The following is a 17,483-nucleotide window of genomic DNA, read 5'->3' on the forward strand; positions in this document are numbered from 1 at the left end:
AATTCAGGTTTACTTCTACTTCGGTATTCCACAGGCATAACAATTTCAGGGCTGGTTTCATACCATACATAGTCTGTAAATTTATGCTACATCCTTGTCGTAGCCAAACCCGGTCAGGCAACTTGTTCACTCACTCCCAGTGAGTGGTGCCGGGGTGACAGCAATCGAGGCTGCCCCCCCCCCCCCCCCCGGCTCTCCCCTTCCCCGCTCCCGGAGGAATGGGGAGGAGGATTGAAAGAGTGCAACTCCTACGGGTTGAGACAAGAAGAGTCCAGCAACCAATGTACAACACAAATCACCACCGCTACCACCAACGACAACAATGATAAGAGAAAATAACAAGGGAAGAGAATACGATACCACTGGCCAAGAAATGAGTCCCACCCGGAAGCCCGTGTCCTTCCAGGTAACTCCCAGTCACCCCCCACCCCGGGCATGACGTGCTATGGTATGGAATACCTCCTTGGCTAGCCTGGGTCAGGCACCCCGTCTCTGCTTCCTCACGGCTTCCCCTCCTCCCTGGCAGAGCATGAGCCTCACAAAGTCCTTGGTCAGGGTAAACATCACTTAACAACAACTGAAAACATTGACTTCACCAACACTGTTCTCAGGTTGGAAGTCAAAACACAGCACTGCACCAGCTAGCACAAAGGAAAAAAAAAAAAACATGACTGCTACTGCTGAACCCAGGACATTATCTACCCCTTATTCCATACCATTCACGTCGTGCTCAGATCCCACATTTTCAATACACCATCGCTCTCCCATATATATACATCCATATACATAGAGACCAAGAGGAAAAGATCATTTTCTTAGTGCATGGACCAATCCCTATAATGCTGCCGAGTCCATTCGGTCCATGATGTTCAAAGTTCATTCTCTGTTGGGATGATGGCTGGAGGGAAGTCAGGGCCAGTCGCTGGTGACCTGGAGACATCTAGTTGATGGGCTATAAAAGCATTACACAGCAGACAATGGCATACAATTGAGTTCACTGGCTGTTTTCCCCTAAAATCAAATCCCCTTGAGGTATACATCGGACTTCCCCATCTTCCTGCATTACCCACCAAGTATATCCAGGTCCCTGAGCAAAAGCAATCCCACGAGTGGGTTTGCCTTTACCTGAAGCAGGAATTACCCAGACTGTCTTCCCCAGCAAATTCTTCATATGCACCACGGGAACTTTGTCCCCCTCTACAATATGTAAAAGTTCTGACTGGGCTGGGCCAGCCCTGTTGGCAGATCCTCTGGTGTTGACCAACCAGGTGGCCTTTGGTAAGTGTATATCCCAATGCTTGAAAGTTCCCCCACCCATTGCTCTCAGTGTAGTTTTTAACAGCCCATTGTACCATTCGATTTTCCCAGAGGCTGGTGCATGGTAAGGGATGTGATATACCCACTCAATGCCATGCTCTTTGGCCCAAATATCTATAAGGTTATTCCGGAAATGAGTCCCATTGTCTGACTCAATTCTCTCTGGGGTGCCGTGTCGCCACAAAATCTGTTTCTCAAGGCCCAGGATAGTGTTCCGGGCAGTGGCATGGGGCACAGCGTATGTTTCCAGCCACCCGGTGGTTGCTTCCACCATGGTAAGCACATGGCGCTTGCCTTGGCGGGTTGGTGGCAGTGTGATATAGTCAATCTGCCAGGCCTCCCCATATTTATACTTCAACCATCATCCTCCATACCAAAGAGGCTTTAACCGCTTGGCTTGTTTAATTGCAGCACATGTTTCACACTCATGAATAACCTGGGCAATAGTGTCCATTGTTAAGTCCACCCCTCGATCACGGGCCCATCTGTATGTTGCATCTCTGCCCTGATGGCCTGAAGTGTCATGGGCCCACCGGGCCAAAAATAATTCACCTTTATGTTGCCAATCTAAGTCCATCTGAGCCACTTCAATCTTAGCCGCTTTATCCACTTGTTGGTTGTTCTGGTGTTCCTCAGTGGCCCGACTCTTGGGTACATGGGCATCTACATGACGTACCTTCACCACCAGGTTCTGCACCCTGGCAGCAATATCTTTCCACAGTGCAGCAGCCCAGATGGGTTTACCTCTGCGTTGCCAGTTGCTCTGCTTCCATTGCTTCAACCACCCCCACAAGGCATTTGCCACCATCCATGAGTCAGTATAGAGATAAAGTACTGGCCACTTTTCTCGTTCAGCAATGTCCAGGGCCAGCTGGATGGCTTTCACCTCGGCAAACTGACTCGATTCACCCTCTCCTTCAGCAGTTTCTGCAACTTGTCGTCCAGGACTCCATACAGCTGCCTTCCATCTCCGATGCTTTCCCACAATACGGCAAGAGCCATCAGTAAACAAGGCGTACTGCTTTTCACTTTCTGACAGTTTATTATATGGTGGGGCCTCTTCAGCGCGCACCACCTCCTCCTCTGGTGACATTCCAAAATCTTTGCCCTCTGGCCAGTCCATGATGACTTCTAGAATGCCTGGACGACTGAGATTTCCTATTCGAGTTCGTTGTGTAATTAGTGCAGCCCATTTACTCCATGTAGCATCAGTTGCATGATGTGTAGAGGAGACCCTGCCTTTGAACATCCAGCCCAGCACGGGCAACCGGGGTGCCAGAAGGAGCTGTGCTTCAGTGCCAATCACTTCCGAAGCAGCTCGAACCCCTTCATAGGCTGCCAGTATCTCTTTCTCAGTTGGGGTATAGCTGGCCTCAGATCCTTTATATCCCCGACTCCAAAAGCCGAGGGGTCGACCTCGAGTCTCCCCTGGAGCTTTCTGCCAGAGGCTCCAGGTAGGACCGTTCTCCCCAGCTGCAGTGTACAGTACATTTTTTACATCTGGTCCGGTCCGGACTGGTCCAAGGGCTACTGCGTGAACTATCTCGCGTTTAATTTGCTCAAAGGCTTGTTGCTGCTCAGGGCCCCATTTAAAATCATTCTTCTTCCGGGTCACATGATAAAGAGGGCTTACAATCTAACTGTAATTCGGGATGTGCATTCTCCAGAACCCCACTGCACCCAAGAAAGCTTGCGTTTCTTTCTTATTAGTTGGTGGAGACATTGCTGTTATCTTGTTGATCATATCTGTGGGGATCTGTCTACGTCCATCTTGCCATTTTATTCCCAAAAATTGAATCTCCTGGGCAGGTCCCTTGACCTTACTCCGTTTTATGGCAAAACCGGCTTTCAGCAGGATTTGGATTATTTTCCTCCCTTTCTCAAAGACTTCTTCCGCTGTATCGCCCCACACAATAATGTCATCAATGTATTGCAGGTGTTCTGGAGCTTGCCCCTGTTCCAGTGCAGTCTGGATCAGTCCGTGGCAAATGGTAGGGCTGTGTTTCCACCCCTGGGGCAGTCGGTTCCAAGTGAACTGGACACCCCTCCAAGTAAAAGCAAACTGTGGCCTGCACTCTGCTGCCAAAGGAATGGAGAAAAATGCATTGGCAATATCAATCGTGGCATACCACTTGGCTGCCTTTGACTCTAGTTCATACTGAAGTTCTAGCATGTCTGGTAGGGCAGCACTCAATGGTGGTGTGACTTCATTCAGGCCACGATAGTCTACTGTTAGTCTCCATTCTCCATTAGACTTTCGCACTGGCCATATGGGGCTATTAAAGGGTGAGCGGGTCCTGCTGATCACCCCCTGACTCTCCAGTCTACGGATCAACTGATGGATGGGAATCAGGGAGTCTCGGTTGGTGCGATATTGCCGCCGGTGCACTGTTGTGGTCGCAATTGGCACTTGTTGTTCTTCAACTTTCAGCAACCCCACAGCAGAGGGATCTTCTGAGAGACCAGGCAAGGTGGACAGCTGCTCAATTTCCTCAGTCTCCAAAGCAGCAATACCAAAAGCCCACCGGTACCCTTTTGGGTCTTTGAAGTACCCTCTCTTGAGGTAGTCTATGCCGAGGATGCATGGAGCCTCTGGACCAGTCACAATAGGGTGCTTTTGCCACTCCCTCCCAGTCAGGCTGATTTCAGCCTCCAGCACAGTCAACTCTTGGGATCCTCCTGTTACTCCAGAAATATAGATGGGTTACACCCCTTGACAGCTTCATGGCATCAGGGTACACTGTGCACCGGTATCTAGTAGAGCCTTATACTTCTGTGGGACTGATGTGCCAGGCCATCTGATCCACGCAGTCCAGTAAATCCGATTGTCCCCTACCTCCACCTGGCTGGAGGCAGGGCCCCTCTAATGGTCGTCACAGCTTTGGACACTTAAGTCGTGGTGAAAGGGATTATTCTTCGTTATCACAGGAGCTGGAGTAAAATCAGCTCTTCCATTCCATCTGGGAAACTGCTCACTAGAGACTGTAGCCGTAGCTCTCATGGGACGATCAGTCTTGGCCCTTGCTCCCCTCTTCAGTTCACTCACCCGTTCCTCCAAAGCTGAAGTAGGTTTTCCATCCCACTTTGTCATGTCTTCTCCATGATCCAGCAGGTAAAACCATAGGGTACCCCGTGGCGTATACCTCCTGTATCTCCTCTCTTGAACAATAGGACGCCTTTTGTTAATAGCTGAGACGTGTGTTGGTACACGTGAGGAGCTGGATAAATCAGATAGATCGTCCCTCAATTGTTTGAGATCCTGGGACAGTTTTTCCACAGCTGAGATGATGGAAGGGGTGAGGTTGTCTTCGAACTCTCGGAGTTTATGAACCATTTCATCCACTGTTAGTGGTACTATGTCATTCCAGGTTACTGTTGCCAATGAATGGGCATATGATGACGGTGCATTCCATGTAAGTTTTCGCCACATGGGTTGTGTACATTCAACTTCATCTGGATCTATAGGTGTATCCCCGTTATTCGGCTTGATGTGATACAGCATCTCTACGATGGCCGATTCCCTCAGAGACTGGATGCCTTTGTCTATAGTAGTCCACTTGGCCGAACGACTCGTAACATCGTCCTTTCTTTCACAGCTGCCAAGAGCCTCCTCCAAAGGCTGAGGGACGTTTTCTCTCTTGCAATTGCTTTGTCAGTTCCCCCTTCTCTAGCAAGTGATCCCAGCTGCTTGGCTTCTGTACCTTCTAGTTCGTGACCATCGGCCCCATTGTCCCAGCATCGGAGCAACCAGGTGATGATGTGCTCCCCTGGTTGATGGGTAAAATCTTTTCGCATATTCCGCAGCTCGGTTGAGGTCCGAGGTCGAGAAGTTACCTCTTCTTCTTCTTCGTCATGTGATGATGACTCCTGATCAGATTCTGGACCGGGTGGTGAATTCATTGGTTCTTCATCTCGCTTCACCCTTTTTGCCTCCTTTTTGCTTGTTCTCTTGCGTACAGGGGCAACCGATATTGGTAAGAATTGGTCCTCTGGTTTGGCTGCAGTGATTATCACTGTGGTTTGAGTAGCAACTGTACTTGTCGCTGGGGGTGGTGTAGCTGCTGTACTTGGAGCTGGGGTAACTGCGCTGTCTGTTGCAGTTGAAGTTTGAGCAGCTGCTGTACTTGCTGCTGGGGTAGCTGCGCAGTTCATTGCAGCCAAAGTTTGAGTAGCGACTGTTGCTTTGCCCTCAGATCCGCCGACATTCTTTTCCCTTTGAAGGTGCTGGATAGTGTTGAACAAGGCCCTGTAAGCATCGGCCAAGCCCCAGCACGTTGCCGTGATTTGTCCATCTCTGGTATGGCCAGAATGACCACACACATCATTTAAGTGTTTTACTAATTCTTCTGGACTTTGCAGTTGTTCGGTAGTGAAATTCCAAAGTACTGGAGGGGCCCACTGACCTAGATACTTGCCCATACTATCCCACACACCCTGCCACTCATGGCTGTCCAGCCTCAGGGAAAATCTCTCGGTCCTCCTACATCGTCGTTTGACCCCAGACAAGACCCAAACCTGACTCTGCTTAACTCTTGAAATCAGTAGTGGGCAAAACACACTCTGTATGCGTGTTAGCATGGTGATTCCCATCACCATCAGCAAACAAGTCTCAACAGCATTAAAAGGCCATTCAAAAAATTCAAAACTCTCAAATGTAAATGGTCTGGGGGGATGACTGGGAGGGTAAAAGGATGTCTCCTTCACAGGTTGAGCACCTGAGAAGGAGAAAAAAGATGTGTAATTGCTAAGCACCTCCATCATATACCTCCCAAAGTATAAAGGTGGTGACCACACTGGGAACATAAGCCAGATCAGTTTCATGATCAATGATTCTATTGTATTACAAGTCATTACCATAAAGTACAATGGGACAAAAACCTTAGCCCAAGCCCCACACTTGAAAAACACTAATACAGCAAATACCGGATGGATGTAAGATACTATATACTGAAACTGTGAGATCAAGAGGAACAACCTTGAGAGCCAATAAATCAGCATTGTGACGAGTGACTATCAATCCAGTCAGATCTGTTCTTATCTCAACCCCTCGTGCCCCACGTTGGGCGCCAAAAAAGAACTGTCGTGGTTTAAACCCAGTCAGGTAACTTGTTCACTCACTCCCAGTGAGTGGTGCCGAGCTGACAACAATCGAGGTCCGTGTTCCCCCCCCCCACCGGGGTTCTCCCCCACTCCCGGAGGAACGGGGAGGAGGATCGAAAAAAAAAGTGCAACTCCCACGGGTTGAGACAAGAACAGTCCAGCAACCAATGTACACAAATCACCACCGCTACTATCAACTACAACAATGATAAGGGAAAATAACAAGGGAAGAGAATACGATACCACCGGCCAAGAAAACGAGTTCCACCCGGAAGCCCCGTGTCCTTCCGGGTAACTCCCAGTCACCCCCCACCCCGGCCATGACGTGCTGTGGTATGGAATACCTCCCTGGCTAGCCCGGGTCAGGCGCCCCGTCTCTGCTTCCTCCCGGCTTCCCCTCCTCCCTGGCAGAGCATGAGCCTCACAAAGTCCTTGGTCAGGGTAAACATCACTTAACAACAACTGAAAACATTGACTTCACCAACACTGTTCTCAGGCTGGAAGTCAAAACACAGCTCTGCACCAGCTAGCACAAAGGAAAAAAAAAAAAACATGACTGCTACTGCTGAACCCAGGACAGGCAGTTTGTAGAGACACCACAGACAAAGCCTAAAGAGCACCTGCAACACAGTGGGTGCATGGTAGGAGCCTTGCTTATTATGTTTAAGGTAACCTGGGGGTGAATCCAAGACTTGGATGAATAGAGGAATAGATAGATCGGTTGAAATAAGAACTGCTAACTGAAAAAGCGAGAGGGGTAGTGCAACCACAAGCTTTATGGGCCGTAATCTAAGCAGCATCAGGGTGGCAGAAAAAAAAAAAAAAGAGGCAATGATGCAGCAAACTCTGTGACTGTTAGCAATGTGCAGTTTAACCTGTCTGCTTCTCAAGAACTGATAACCTGGGGGAGGGGTTATATTTGTGTCCTAATGACTACAGGTCCATGGCAACTGCCCGCAACGTTTGTGAAGCCTTGCCATGAGCTGGACAGATGAATGGAAAAACCTGATGCCTCAGCTACAGGAGGTGACCGTGAATACCCCAAGCAGAATGAGATAGAGGAAGAGAAAAACGAATGATTGCAAAACATCACTTGGGGACAACTGAAAAGTAACATCCTGAATATGTGTGCTTGTAAAGTAGCTATTATTAGAGGCTGTGATTTTGTGTATAAAACCACCTGTATTTACTAGCCAGTTGCTAATGAGGAACTACACCTTGTATTGTATAGATTTGTCACTTGTAAAAGAGATGTTAGAGTATGGAAATTTGCAGTAGCTGCTAGAAAATGCTAAGGCAAAAGCTGGAAAGATTCTAATACAATGGTAGTGTTATAAAGCAGGTAATGGAACAAATTAAGAGGGTGGGAGAATTCCACTGGTAAGAAATTTCTTTGGCTAGTCCCTCGCTGCCATCAGCATCTTCAACATGCTGCTGCACCCTGTAATAGTTACTCTGCTAATGTAAATTTGTGTGTGCCTTGCTGTAGTAGCGACTTGTTACTGGATGAAGCAGGTGAAACTCTGCATTGACAACAAGGTGCAAGGACTGAGGCTGACCAAATGCCTGCTACCACAATCAAGGGCAAGACTGGGTTGGCCTCTGTGTTTGCCACCAAGAAGAACCTTTAGCTCCACTGTTGGCTGCAACCCGGCAGGCGTGGAGCGGTGGGGACACATGCCATGCCAGACCTTGATGTGAAGGATGGCCTCCCCTGTTACCAGAGAGCCATACAGCAGAAAAAAGGGGCAGGCCCAGCAGCCTGTAGTTAGCATATGTTGGAGATATAATCTAGCCCAGACCCCCTGCTCAAGTAGGGTCACCCAAAACATATATAAAACAAAAAGGGGGAGATGTGGAGGCAGTGTTCTCATGGGAGAATGGATAATTGGTACATAAATTCTGAATAATCCTGAAAGATACAGCAAGGCCATGAGAGGCCCGAAGAAGCTTAAGCAAGCAAGATAAGAAGAAGCTGGATTTCACTGAGGTAATGAGAACTGCGGACTGTTGACAAGCTTTTGAGGTCAAGTTCTCACACCTGTGCTTAACCAATTATATGCTAGTTGCAAAGGGTCTTCAAGACATGTATCCAATTATAATATGGCAAATCACTGTAAGTGCATGTAAGAAATAGTATATAAGGAGTTAAGGCTTTGTAATAAATTTGGCAATCGATTGATCACATTGATCGTCTCTGCGTTGTCAGTGAGTCCTGCGTCAACATTGGAGGGATTTGGGGGATTCAAAGGAACATCTGGGGGTTCAAGGGGGAGGGTTGCCGAAACTCGCTGTAGAAGGCACATTATACTGGGGGAGCTCACATGTGCCGAAAATAGGGGGTACCCGGGTCCCAGAGCACCCTGAGTCGCTCTTGAGTGAGCAACGTTCCCTCAGGCTGGAGATGTTTTGAGGGGAAGAGTTTGGGGATTCAGAGGGGATTTGGGCATTCAGGGGAGATCCTCAAAGCTCCCTGTGGTGGTGCAGGGATTTGGGGGACACCCAGTGTCCCAAAACTAGGGGTTACATTTGTCCCAGGGTACCCTGACTCTTCAGTGCCCCTGTTGGCTCATGGCAGTAAATGGGGGGGATTTGGAGTTCAGAAGGGAACTGGAGGTTTGGGGGGATTTGGAGGTTCATGGGAATGTGCCCAAGCTCTGCAGGGGGCAAAGTAATTTGAGGGACCGATGGAGCCCTCAAGCAGGGGCTGCAGCCACCAGAGACCACCCCACAGATAACTGGGGAGGTGGGAACTGGAGATATGGTGGGACCCTGACAGGTTTTGGGGGTGCAGCTGGGGGAGTTCTCCCTAAATCTTACCTGTGAGGATGCTGGTGATGAGCTCATCCCTTTGGCCGGGGCAGGGAATGCAACTAAGCGGGTGTTCCTGGGAGCTGGGGTGACCCTTGTGCTTCCCCAGGCTCTGACAGGGAGGTGGAAGTTCTCCTGCCCTGACACCTTCTCAGCACCTCTGACACCAGCAGCTCCTGCACACAGAAGGCTCCTGCTTTTCCCCCAGCACCTCTGCAGGCAGAGGGGAGCTCCAAGCACATGAACAAGGCCAGTGCCTCCTCCTCACCAATCCCCAGCTCCTACAGCTGGGATGGCACCAGGTCATCTCCTGACAGCTTCTCCTCCCTTCACAGCACGCACCCACAATGTGTTTCAAGCCAACACTAAAACAGGATTGCAAAGTCAAAGAACACGGACCTGGATGTGGAGGGCAGCCCCGGGAGATGCAGCCTCCCGAGGGAGGGGTCTCCTCTGCACTGGTTACTGCAGGGCTCTCGCTCCTTAAAGAGCCCACGCTCACCGTGGGGACCCCGTCACAATGGGCGTCTCCACAGGAACCGCCACGGCTTTGTGATGGTGGCAGCATCATGCCCATGGCCACTGGGCACCCAGGGGTGCTCCAGGAGTCGCCGCAGTGGTCCAGCCTCTTCCCAGCCGGCTCTAAGAAGTCCCTCACGGGCTGCTCTTCTTCAGTGCCTTTGGTCCTGAGGTTCAGCATACGAGGGGTCACAGCTGTTGTTTCCTGGTGCCTCCACTGAAGGGTTCCATGGGGTGCCGTGGCCTCACACACCTGAACATGGGGAGCTCCAGAATCAGCCACCCCTGTGGTCCCCATGTCCCCAAGGTCATTGTGATGCATGAGCTCTGACTGGGTCCATGGGGTGCTCTGGAGGTGCTCCAGGCATTCTCTAGGGGTATCCCCAGGATGCTCTGGGTGTGCTTTAGGGTCACAGCAGCCAAAATCCCGCCCAAATCTGGAAAACCAGGGGTTTATTGTTTTTTTTTACTCCAATCCTGCCACGAACAGGGACCATTTTCTCAATCCTGACCCTTATTCAATAGAAGTTTTCAACTTCTCATCAAACCTATATTAAATCAGTGGTAAATCCAGGCAGAGCTGTCTCTCTGCATGCCTTGGAAAGACTTGCTGCCACATGGATATCGTTAGGGGCAACCTGTGACAGTGCCCCACCATGCTCACAGGAAAGAACTTCCTCCTAAGACCTCAACTTATTCAACCCCTCTGTCAAATGAAAGCTGTTCCCACTTGTCTGATTCCTTTGTAAAGAATCCCCCTCCAGATTTCTTGTAGGCATCAAACAGATAAGAGAAGGCAAACTCATTCTCTAAGTCATCATCTAAATTATCATCTACATCATCTTCAAATCATCGTGAATTCACAGTTGAATTAAAATTCAATTAATGCTATATCACTGGATTCCCATTTGATTTTAATTCTGTCCCTGGTCAATTACCATTGGTCATTAATAAGGCCCTTTCAGTTATCCCCACAGGGATGACTTCTCTGCACCTTTCCCCTTTGAAGCAGAAGGAGTCACAGCTCCAAGTCCACTTCCCTTCAGGTGTGCAGCAGCAGATCCAGCAATGTCCCCGTTCCCCACTGGGGGCCATGGCAGATGGAGGAAGCCCAGCACATCCAGGCTGGGAACAAAGAGAGCTGCAGAGAAGGATCCCAAGAGCAGGACAGCTCCTGGCACAGGCACTATCCCAGCGCCAGGTCCAGCCTGCACTGGATGCCCCGCGCCTCCTGCCCTTGGCGGCTGGGTCACAGCGGGGCCCTTTGTGACCAGGTCTGTGACACTCCTCGGCATGGCCATGTCCCTTGCACTCCCCTTCCCTCCCCCTTCCCACATCGCTCCATCCTGCAGAGGGGCAAAGAGACCCTGCAGCCACCCCAGGGGAAACTGGGGGGAGTCACCCGGGAGGTCCAGATCCCTGCTCCCGGCTGTGGGTGGTGAGCAATTGTATTCTCTCCCCTTGTTATTTCCCTTATTGTTATTATTATTGGTGGCAGCAGTAGTGGTTTTCTGTTATACCTTAGTTACTGGACTGCTCTTATCTCAACCCATAGGGGTCACATTCTTTCCATTCTCTGCCCCATCCCTTCAGGAGCCGGTGGGAGGAGGAAGAGGGAAGAGAGTGAGTTTTGGGGGAGAAAGGTAAAGGCAAGAAAGACAGAGCTAAGGGGCAGATAAAACACATCCCTCAAGGGGTTTTAGAAGGCCACGCAAAGGAAAGATCTAGTCTCTGATGCAAACTGGATTGACATGCCCACTCCACGTGGCAGGGCAAGCTCATGGCTGGTGCTGAGCTGGCACTGTGATTAGTTCCAAGTCAAGAGCCCTTCTAGCCACAGCCAGACACTGCTGGATGCCCCTGCTCTGCCACCTGATCCCCAGTGCATGAGAAAGGTCTGATCCAGGGTCTGGTTATCCCTTCTGAACAACTCGTGATGTGTGAGCACGTGTCAGCTTTCAGTAGCTGAGCTAGTGGAGAGGCAAAGATGTGTTCCTTGGCCTCCATCTGCTCAGCTTTGGGCCAAGGCAGGAGAGCAGGCCTGCTGTCCTGTGGCTGGTCACTGCGCTAAGGTGGTCGTGTGCTCTCAGAAGCCCCTACAGAAGATGGGGATGCTCAAAGGCTGGTAGTTGCAAAGCAGAGGAGGAAAGGTGGGCAGGCTGCCTTATCTTGCCTGGGCGGTAGTCTGCTGGCCCCGGCTTCCCTGCTTTGTCTCCTCCAAGGCTGCTTTTGGTTCCATCGTGTACATGGGAGCCCCTTTTCTGTAGATGTCCAGTTCCACCTTGGGGAAAGCAGCAGGACCTGGTGTCTGTAAGAGAGGCATGGAGGTTGCTGGGTACACAAGTGTTCTGCTGACAGGCAGGGTACTCAACAAAACGATTACACACTAGCTGTACAACATGCACAGTGGATTAAACAAGCACACTAAAGCAAACTGGGCAGATATCCCTGTATAGTAAATAAGTAGAAAAAAACAAATAGTTTATGTGTGTAAATATGTAAGTACAGAGGACAGTTAGCAATGCATCAAATCAATACTGCATAGAGAGAACAGTGATTAAGAAGAAAGACATCACCATTTATCATCCAGGCCCACACTTCAGTTGGGAAGCCCTGTTGCAGCTGATGCCAGGAGTCTTAGGTAATTGGGAAGTTCCTATGCAGTGTGGTCACCCATAGGTGAGGCCTCAAATTCAGCTACAAGAGGCTCCTGCTTTTATACCCCTAGAAACACAAAGGGCTGTATGCCAGATCTGTCACTGTTTATTCATGGGGCCTTGCAGTTTCTCATCATCTCAGTGTTGGCTGCACCAAGAGCCTTGGCCAGGCACTCAGGCCTGCCCAGGTGGGAAGCTCACCCTCACCTGCACCCTCACAGTCAGGATTTACAACACAGATTCCACCAGAGCTGAGAACCATGAGTCTGCTATTTTGATGGTTACCACCAAATAGTTCAGGACTGCCTTTCCACTTGCATCAGGACTGCCAGAAAACACCCAGTGTGAGGCAGTGTCTATAATCTACCAACGGTGGACATGCAGTATGAGTTCGCTCCTTCTCACGCCCTTTTCCCTGATTGGAAGGTTTAAGGATGGCCGCTGCCTGGGTCCCCATGCCCTTGGGTAGGGAGCATTCTGGAGGGTAGATTTTGTCTATAAGAGACAAATGGCCCACCAGCACTTTTGGTTCACTGACTAATGCGGCGCTTGAGCCTTTTGGGCATCTCCTCACTGCCCCAGTCCTGCCAGCCCATCTGTGCCAAGCACTTACAATCAACTGAGGGAAGCAGAGTAACGAGGATGTATTTAATAAACTTAAAATGATCAGTAATATTAAGGCTGTAAATGACAGACTCACAGAATATCTCTCTACTGAACACAAGTGCACATGTCCTGTCTTTCACACTGCTGCCTCCTTTGCTCTTCAAGATGCCTTCCTCAGCTGACATCGTTTACCTTTAATGCTTATTTCTAGTCAAGGTGGTTTGAATCCTACTAACCCTTAAAGCTCTCACAATGCAATTAGAGCAACCCAAGCTGGATCAAACTATTTTTACAGAAGTCACCTGTTAGAAACATGCATGCCAGGAGGTAAATTGCTCCTTTGTTAGATTTATTCTCAATTACCTTTATGCAGATGTTGGTTTGGGGCTGCACCTGTGGAGCTATTGGTGACTCCCATCCAATGCAAGTGGGTGTAGTCACTGGCAGCAGATGTCTGCATTCAAGACATGGTGCCATCTGAGGAAAAAGCCACATCGCATCATGTAGTGAAGGCTCTCAAGAGGTTTTCAGTATTTTCCTGGTTCGAGTTTGCAGCAGGAAGTCACTAGAAAAACATCAGCTGATAGCCACAGCTGCTGGTACCGATCCTTACAGATCAAAGGCTTCTGAGAAAATATGAAGACAACTGGAAAGAGTGACTTTACTGACAACTAGAAGTAGGCCAGAAAGGTACTAAGTTAGTTTTCAGTAACATTAAAAAGCCAGAGAGAAGACAGTTAGAGGCATCAGTGTAAAAACTTGGTGCTTTTACATATAGGCCCACACCTGTCACTGCGCAAGGTCAGAAGCATGATGGATCTTCTACACCTATGACTCAAGCAGTAGTTACTAACTAACCGCACTAGTTAGCACTGGAACAAGATGCATGCGCAGGTCCTGAACATGCAGTGGTGGTTGTTGCCGCATGAAGAGGAACCTGAATTTGGTCATGTTTCCTGACACTGCGATGAAAACACAATTTACTTTTCCGGTCTTAGCCTTACTGACATTTCTGGCACTTGAAGGATTCTGTGGCTCATTTTGCCCATCATTTAAGAATTACATCCAGTGCTAAAGGTACTGGAGAAAATCAAAGAATCACAGAATCCCAGAGTGGTTTGGGCTGGCTCCTTAATGAAATATGCCCTCATAAGAAACATCATGAAACACAAACAAAAGTCTCAAGGCTCAAAGTTTCACATGAACACATAAGTAAAGCTATATGATGATATAATACATGTAATTATATGTAAATATGCATAATTAGAATTATTACCTAGTATAATAATAGAAATGGTTATATAATATATCTATACTACTATTAGAAGTCATACACTCTTAATATGAATGCTTTTCATCCCGGTGGGCCCATGACACCTCAGACCATGCACATGTATGTGTGTGTGTGCATGGTGGGGGGGTGGGAGAGCTGCGGTGTCTGCAGAATGGCTTCCCTACATGTTAAACATGCATTTGCTGGATATGTGACAGGGCTCACGTCCAGCCCCACAGTCTCCCGTACTGCTTGTCCCAATGAAGAGTGGGCACAGTGGAACATCAGCTGGTTTTCCAGAGGCCCAGTAACAGGAGGCAAAGGCACCAGCAGAGGTCCACGGACTCAGCACAATTGCAAAGTTCACCAGCCAGAGAAAGACAAAGGCATCGGCTACCTGGAAGATGAAGAGGTACTTACGGTACGGGCTTTCTCCTCCATGAAAAGCAAAAGTATGCTGATCACCTGCACACAATTTAGTCACCTTGGTTGCGCTAAAAGCCTATACAGGAAGAAAAATCAACACCACAATGTTAAGCACTGAATCCTGTGTTCGCAGGCTCTGAAATTTAGCAGCTTCATGCAAATCACATCATTCTGCTTGATGTCTCGTTCAACACTGCACTCCAGTACTATGTAACCTGTTTACATATGTAAGGACTCATAGTAATGCCTTATGCAGGTGTTTAACGTTAAACTATACAGCTGGCAAACAGAGCTGCTTACCACATGCCTGAAACTTAGAGATACAGAATTTGAATGTCAGAAATAGGATAAACAAATGCTTCTGTTTCATTAAAGAGCTGCTCACATAAAAAGCAATAGTAAGGAACTGGGAGCTTGGGTTAGGGTTTTCCTCATGACCGGTGGAAGAGAAGGGTTGTTTTTGCGCAACAGAGCTTGGATTAGGGTTCCTAATAAGGTCGGTCACGCGCAGAGTGCCCGTATCGCATTCTTTAGTCTCACTGCTTTCTACCCTGGCCCTAACCAGATCCCTTGAACTCTGACCTTTGACCTTTTGACTCCTGACTCCCGACATCCCACCCTACCCCCACACGCAATACCCCGTCCCTAACCATAACCCCAGCGCGAGGACAACTTTGCTACACTTGGCTCCTCAGAGCGACTCTCAGAGGTTGGCCCTGAGCCTAACTCCCGACCTTTGACCCATGACCTTGAACCTTTTTGATGTGTGACTCAAGACCTCCGACTCTAACCCTGACACTCGAAATCCCGACCCTAACCTCTACCCTAACCCAGACCCCAGCTCCGAAACACTGAGCATGGCCCTGACACCCGACCTTTGACCTCTGACTTCTGAACTTTCGACCCCTAACCCATTGGTTCGCACCCCAACCTCGACAGTGAAAAGTTCCCTAACCCTAACCTGAAGTAGGAAGAGAACTTTGTTACACAGAGGCCAACTTTGTTATGCCCCTCTTGATGTTCCTGGAGTCCTCCCGGCTGACCTTTTCACCTCTGGCACCTGGCCTCGGACCCCTGACCTCTAGACATTCACCTCTCACACCTAACACCAACAGCCAACCCCAGCCCCAACCCTAACTGGAAATCTAGCACACAACCACCTTAGCGCAGTGATCAGCCACAGGACAGCAGGCCTGCACCCCTGCCATGGCCCAAAGCTGAGCAGAGGGAGGCCAAGGAACACATCTGTGCCTCTCCACTAGGTCAGCTATTGAAAGCTGGCACTGGGCACAGGGGAACAGCTGGCAGAGGAGGGTCATCCAGTAGTGTCTGGATGTGGCTAGGAGGCCTCTGGTCTTGGAAACCAATCCCAGTGCCAGGTCAGCTCCAGCCAAGAGCTTGCCCTGCAACATGGAATGGGCTCCACACACCACAGCACGGGCTGGGGCATTGCTCTGGCAGAGGCAGAACTGCGTTTGGAAGCTGCTGCAGAAAGGCTCTGCTGTGGCGCTGAAAGCCAAGGGTGGTGCAGGCGAAAGGAAAGATGAAGAGCCTTGGGCACCCTTCGGAGGAGGTGGTGGAGCTGTCCTTGATCCTGGCTGTTCTCCAGGCCTGTCCTGCTCTCAACAGTCTCCAGTGGCCTCTGCCGGGGCCAGCAGCAGAGAAAGATGTTCCTGATCGTGTGCCTGACTCAGTGCTGAGAGCTCTTCTGCAGCCAAATGGGGATCGTATTTTACAGTCACACAGTCACAGCCTGGTTTGGGGTGGAAGGGACCTTAAAGCTCACCCGGTCTCAAGCCATTGCCCAGTGGCCATGGGCACGGTGCTGCCACCATCACAAAGTCGTGGCGGTTGCTGTGAAGACACCCATTGTGACGGTGCCCCCACGGTAAAAGCGGTGTTTAACGGTAGTGGGCGGAGTCAGATCGGTGGGCGAGCCTAGCGGTGAGGGGGCGTGGATAGGAGTGGGCGCGTGGCCGGCTTCCGGGCGTGGCCAGGGTTAAGGGTGGGACTTAGTGCTGAGGGCGGCGCTAGGGTTGGGAGTCGGGGCCCCGAGTAGGGGGCGGAGTTAGGGCTGGTGGGCTGGGCCCCGCGTAGAGGGCGGAGTTAGGGCTTGGAGGCGTGGTGATGCTGAGGGGGTGTGGTCCGTGATTGGGCGCGGTTTAACCGCAAATCCCGCCCAAGGTGCGAAGAAAGGGCGGTTAGGTTCAAGTTACCAGAAACCCTGCCCTCTTCCAGAGCCGGCCGTATAGCTCACAGAGGTGGAGCGCTTACCGGTAAAGGTAAGGCCATGGGTTCGAGTCTGCCCGCGGACACTTGAAACTGTGCCCCGCAGGCGGGGGCAGGGCCATACCCAGAGGTCTGGCCGGACGCGAGAGGCCAGCCCCAGGAGCGGGAGGTCGAGCGAACACGTGGCCCCACGTGTTTCCTGGGGCACGACATGAGTGGAGCCGTGAAAAAACCTCGCAGGGGAAAACAAAACATTTCCTATTTTTTGTTGCAAGGTCAAAGGTCAAAGGTCAAAGGTCAAAGGTCAAAGGTCGAGTTAACGTTAGGGTTCACCCTACAACTCAGACACATACTTTGCAACATCGTTAACCCTTAGAGCAAACAGACAACCCTGGAGGCATGCCGAAAACCTAGCAGTGTGACCCTAACGAGGCGTGGCTAAAACCTAGGGGCGTGGCTAACCTTAAGGGGGCGTGCCGAACCCAAACGGGGCGTGGCCAAACCCTAGGGCGTAGCTAACCCTAAGGGAACGTTGCTAAACCCTA

This window comes from Pezoporus flaviventris, unplaced genomic scaffold (genome assembly GCF_033815535.1).
Source record: "Pezoporus flaviventris isolate CSIRO_AGI_PZ_B2104156 unplaced genomic scaffold, CSIRO_AGI_Pfla_v1 ptg000061l, whole genome shotgun sequence".
In the NCBI taxonomy this organism is placed as follows: Eukaryota; Metazoa; Chordata; class Aves; order Psittaciformes; family Psittacidae; genus Pezoporus; species Pezoporus flaviventris.